The sequence below is a fragment of the Apis dorsata genome, unplaced genomic scaffold, assembly GCF_000469605.1.
Source record: "Apis dorsata unplaced genomic scaffold, Apis dorsata 1.3 scaffold_429, whole genome shotgun sequence".
Lineage (NCBI taxonomy): Eukaryota > Metazoa > Arthropoda > Insecta > Hymenoptera > Apidae > Apis > Apis dorsata.
Window position 1 is genome coordinate 473,785 of NW_006263682.1, and position 5,782 is coordinate 479,566.

The 5,782-nt window shown below is 36.4% G+C and overlaps 1 protein-coding gene across 1 annotated transcript in view; it reads left to right on the forward strand.

The window, feature by feature from the left end:
- LOC102671587 (E3 ubiquitin-protein ligase Rnf220-like) overlaps positions 1 to 5,782 on the forward strand; it is a 135,174-nt gene that overhangs the window by 8,314 nt on the left and 121,078 nt on the right. The gene's annotated exons all lie outside the window — the stretch shown is intronic.

Sequence of the window (5,782 nt, forward strand, 5' to 3'; positions counted from 1 at the left end):
TGTTTTTCTTTCCTTCTTCCTTTTCTTTATGATTCTTGGTTTCCTCTTTGGCAACAAATTCTTGCGCCAGTGAACGATATTTTTGTCTCGGCGAGCGGAAAAAGTGTCGCGAGTCGGATCGACGAGTTGCGAAGTTTTGTTTCTTTTTTTCTTTTTTTTTTTTTTTATGGATAATTTGTGCGGATGATCGAATTTTGAGTATTTTTTTTTTTTTTGTAACGATTCTTTGAAAAAGAATTCTTATGCGATTTATTTTATCGAAATTTTATCAGCGAGGGAATTTCGTAAAAGTATAAGTTGGGAGTGGTTGGATTGTTCCGTTAAATTCTGTTATTTTGAAAGAAAGAGATTGAACTCTGCTAATCGAAGATTAGCTATATAATAGATTTTTAATAAAAAAGAAAAAAAATTACAAAATTTACCAATCGAATGAAAATATCAGGATGATTTAATGATATATATATATAAATAGTAGAGGAACGTCTCATTTATCTAATAACGCAGCCGGTAGGTTTCATGATTTTTACGTTGACAAACGTTCTATATACAAAGAGCAGCTGAAACATATATAGGAATTTGCAGAGGAGGAACCACGAAGATTTGTATGCTTAATCTACCTAAGTCGTTTATTTGAATTCTGAGGGGCGCAACAGCTGTGCCGCGTCTAAAGCCTCGCGCGGGGTTTGTTTCCACGTGTTTGCTTATTTTTCGGTACAGTCTTAATTACCGAAAGATAGAGCCATTCATTTTTCTTGATTTCGTGGCAATCGTTTTTTTTTCCCCCCCTTCCATCGCCTCTTTTTCGCGAGCTGCCCGTTTATCGAGCCGTTTTCCCACCATCCATCCCTCTCTTCTTCCCTCGCCCAGAAGAAGAGATACCTTATACCTGCACTTTCCCCCGATAGTTCTCGCTTTGTAAATTCTTTCTCCCCCCGTTGAAAACGGCGCATAGCGCGGTCGCGCTTTCCTATAACTCTCTTTTCCTTTCTTTCTTCATCCCGCCTCCCCTACTCGTTTACCGCAGCTAATTTTCGTTTGATTGCGAGACGAGAGGGGAAAAAAAGAGGAAAGGAGAAAAAAGGAAAAAAAAGAGAGAGCGAGAGAGAAGGGGGTTGGAAAAAGGTCGAAGGTGCGCAACCTTGGCGTCAAACCGCTTTTTTTCACGTTTATTTTTCAAATGGGCAACGCCAGGATAACGATGTCCTTTGACTGTGGCAAACCCTATGACGTTAGCCACGTCGCTAATTAGTCGATATTCACTTTGTGGCGGCGAGTCCGCGTTTCAGAAGGGACACACCGATTCCGCAGAACTGAAACCCAAGCGGTTTCGAATCAAAGATCTTTGAAAAATCGCAATCGAATTTTCGTCCAAATTTCATTTAAATATATATATAGCTTCCCTCCAAACTGTCATTTCATTTTTTCTTTTAGAATTTAGAAATTATTCGCGATTTCTATTCCCTCTTGTTTTTTTTCCTTTTTCGATTCAATTTTTTCCAAGATGAAAGAATTTCTCAACAAGAATGGAGAAAAAAAAAACGGAGATGGAGAAGAAATGTAAAATTTCCATTCAACGTTGAAATGATATCTAGCGGGCACGGTCTGGGCGCAAAATTTTTTAACTGGTAGAAATTAATTGCGTAATCTACATACAGAGTTGGAGAATTTGCGGGGAAAATCGTGAAATGATCAGCAAATAATTTGATCCTGCGTCTGTGAACCGTTGGTGTGTATTTTAAACTCAACGGTGCATCGTAAATGCTCGCACAGCCGCTCGCCCTTTTTGGTAGCCGCGTCGAGATGGGGGAGGGGGAGGGAGTTGGGGGAGGCAGGAGGGGGAGGTTTCAACGTATCAATACCTACGCATGAAATATGTTCATAATCACGATTGACAGGGAATCATGGTAAATAGTCATTTGCTACTCCATTCGCGAATTTACATTACGCCTCTATTTGGATCAGACGGCGCAGAAAAATCTGCAATTAATATTACTATGTTGTACCTATCTACGACTATGCGCGTAATCATCGACCTTTTGGTAATCACCGTGATTTATCATTTTCGTTGTTAAGGTAATACGTTCGTTGAATCGTATGCAATGGGAAAGTATGACGAGGGAAGAAAAGAGAAAAAAGATTTTTCGACCAAAAATTATTATACGTGAAATTATCTTTTCTTAATGTTCGTATCCATAAAAAAGATATTCATACGCTTTATGGAAACTATTGAAATATAGAAAATACAATTTATCTTATTGAAAGGATTGAAATTTTCACCAATTTTTCCGCCATTTTTGTGCAATTGGATATTATATTAAAAAGTAACAAACAATTCGACCGAGATGCAAAATTCTCGTCATCGATTCTCTCAACACATAGATTAAGTTTTTCCATCATTCAAAATAAGTTAAAAGGATTGTCCGCGTGAAAAGAAACGGAATTTCTGCGTTCGAGATCAAATCGATTATGGATGCGATCGCGGAACAGGGGAGGGGAAGGGCGCGTGAGAGAGGAAAAAAGAGCAAAAGGGGTATAAGAGAGGGTATGAAATATGAGTACGGAAATGCAGATATTTGTCAGGAAATTGATAACTCGAATAAACTCGTCGCAAAACGTTCAAACAAAACGGGACGATTTTACCTCTTCTCCCGGCGGCAAACCGAACTAGTACGTACGTTCGGCTCGCTCTTCTGAATGCGTGGTTGCATGTGCACGCGTGCTCTCGCGGCGGTGTGCATGGTGTGCGTGTGCACGCGCACACGGGCCAAACATCCCCTCCCCTCCCTCTCTCGTACGTCGCGTATTACGACGTATCGGTATAAAATTTACGCGTCACCCTGATATACTGTTTCGGCCAACTGATTGTAAACGAATTTTATAGTCGTCTGTATTTTTCGCTAATTTCGTTGTACAACTTTTCCAGATATGTGGCATTACACTGATTGCGCGTAGATTACGTCGTAACTTTGCCCATAACTGTGTTTTTCATTCGCGCTGATTCGGATAACGAGATCATCGCCCGGTATCGGATATATTGATTATCTTTATTTTTCGATTTTTTTTCTTTCTTTCTTTTCTTTCTTTTTTTTTTTTTAAACCATTTGTTTCGCGCCACTCGTGCAAAAATATGTCCTCTCTCTTTCTCTCACGTTGTGATTCAGATTTTTGTGGATTTTCTTTGCGTTTTGATTAGTTTTTTTTTTTTTTTTTTTGAATATTGGTACAAATCGAGGAAATAAATGAGTTTTAGCGTTAAGGTATATGTTGTATCGGGCATTTCATACGATATACAACACATAGATAATGTCTTCCGCGGGAAAATTTGCAACGTCAAATACAGGCAACGTCTGTGGATATTCATACAATTTCTCATTGGCAAGGTGGTACATTAGTTTAACACTGATGTACGCCGTGGTTCGTTAACGATCAACGGTTATTGGCCGATACTGATTTAGCCAGGGTTGCCTAAATTCATTCGCGTTAAAGAATGATTGACGTATTTTGGCGTTTATACGATTTTAACCGTAAAACGTGATATCATCGTGGTGGTGAAGTAGACGTTCTCTATAGAAATTAGCGAAATTATTGTTCTTATAGTCGCTCGTTCGTAGAATTTTTATATACGAACAATAAAATATTTTATTTCTTTTTCTTGTAGTAGTTATACGTATTACATATTACAATTGTGCTCATTCGATGTTTCCATCATTCTTTTCATCCCTATTTGTAACGTTAAGATTATTTGATCGTTTTTTTTTTTTTTTTTTGTATTTCGTTATCGTTGATGATATTTGAAAAAAAAAAAAAAAAAGAAGGAAAAAAATTTCCAATAAAATTACCGAGCATTTCGAAACTCTCTTAACATATTTTAATTTCGCATATTTTTAAAATTTAGTTGACGTTATGGAATTTAAAATCCTTGCATATCTACACGTATCTTTTATCGCATATTACCCCTTGTTGTTTTTATACAAACATAAAAAAGCACGCGATTGGACAGTTCACTGATATACGAGCACCCAGTGTCACGGTTCCCTGTCATTTATGTGATGCACGCGGTGCACTTTGCACTTTTTTGTGCGAAAACGCAGCTTGTAGTCGATCGTTCATACACATGATCCGTGCATATTTCCGTGAAATGTCCGAGTGAATAACGAGGGAGGTTGCGTTTTATTTTATTGTTTTATTATTACAGATTAATTTTCGTTTGATTGTTTTCAACGCGGCTATCGAAAGACGTGACACGAATTTATCGGGCTTGAATTCCGAGGAAATTTTATATTCGAGATATTAAGTTTTTTGTGTAACATCTTCACGTATTGGAAATTAAATTTTTTTTTTTTCTTTTTTTTTTCCTTTTTTTTCGTAATTGAAAATTCGAGAATTTTCGCTGCATTTCGTCGTAGATAATGGTCATTTCTATCATTCCTTTAGAATATATAATTAAATTACTTTAAATTTTATTACGTTACGTTATTTTATTATTATTTCTTTCTTTCTTCCTTTTTTTTTTTTTTTTTTTTTCGTTTTGAAGAATAACGCGAATACAAAATTTTAATTTTGCGTCACAACCGTAAAGAATAATTTGATATAATATTACATTACGTACTATAAATATTATAATTTTACAAATGAATGTAGCTGAAAGTATAATATAAAGAGACTAAAAAAATGCGAGCATTGTTCCTATATATCATTGTAGATTTTCATATGACCAATGTTCTAGAACAGAAATAATAAGTTTTGGGATAATATGTGCCTTTGATAAGAAAGTAAAAATGAGAAGACCGAAACGTTGTTATAAATTTTCTTTCTTTTTTTTTTTTTTTTTCATATATCTCAATGCACTTATAATTCTCTTTTTATTCGCTCGTAAAATCTGCTCGCTTATTATTTGAAATTAAACACAAACAGTTTGACTTCGGAGGAGTTTGGATTGACGTTAAATTTTCACGTATATCGAATAGATTTAAATTAAACAACGGTGAGCGACAATACTTTAAAAAATCGTTGCTCTTGAATACTCGAAACTTGAATCGAAACTCTTATCTTATCTCATCGATTTAATGGATAGCTAACGAAGGGGGAGGGGAAGAGACGGGGAAATGTTGAGCGGGCGAACTCGAAGGAAGGATTAATTTTGACAACGTGTCTGGAGAGTGGTGTGGCATGGTTGAAATCGCTTTCATGGCACGTTTACACGGGATTCCTAATGGCCTTCTCACGCAACCACCGTAAAATAGAGAAATCATTGTAAAAGGTCCGAACGACCTGCACCCTTCCTCCGCCCGTTCCTCCCGAGGTAAGGGTGGAGGGTGGAAAAATTTGATTATCAAATAATTCGTCGGACGTGATAGTAAATCGCGGCCTGGCTCGTCGTTTCGTGAAACGAATACGAAATGAGGATAACTGCTTGTACGCGATGTAGGCGATGATGAAACGAACAACTCCTCCAAAGTATTTCCAAAAATCTTCCTTTCGAATTCTTGAACGTGTAACTCATTCGTCGAACGAAAAAAATATTTCGTACAAAATTTGAATAGCGTGTAGATAGAGTAACGTAACCTCGAATTTATTTTTCTTTTATTATAAATGTAGATATAATATAAAGTACATCCTTTAAATAATTGAAACTTTTAAACATTTTACAACATTATTTCCGAACGACGCCTGTTTAAGATCTGTATGGATTAAAAATGATTGAAATCGAATAGTCATGGAAGCAATCACGATTTGTGCTTTGGTCACGCGTGATTTTGGAGAAAAAAAAAAAAAAAATCAC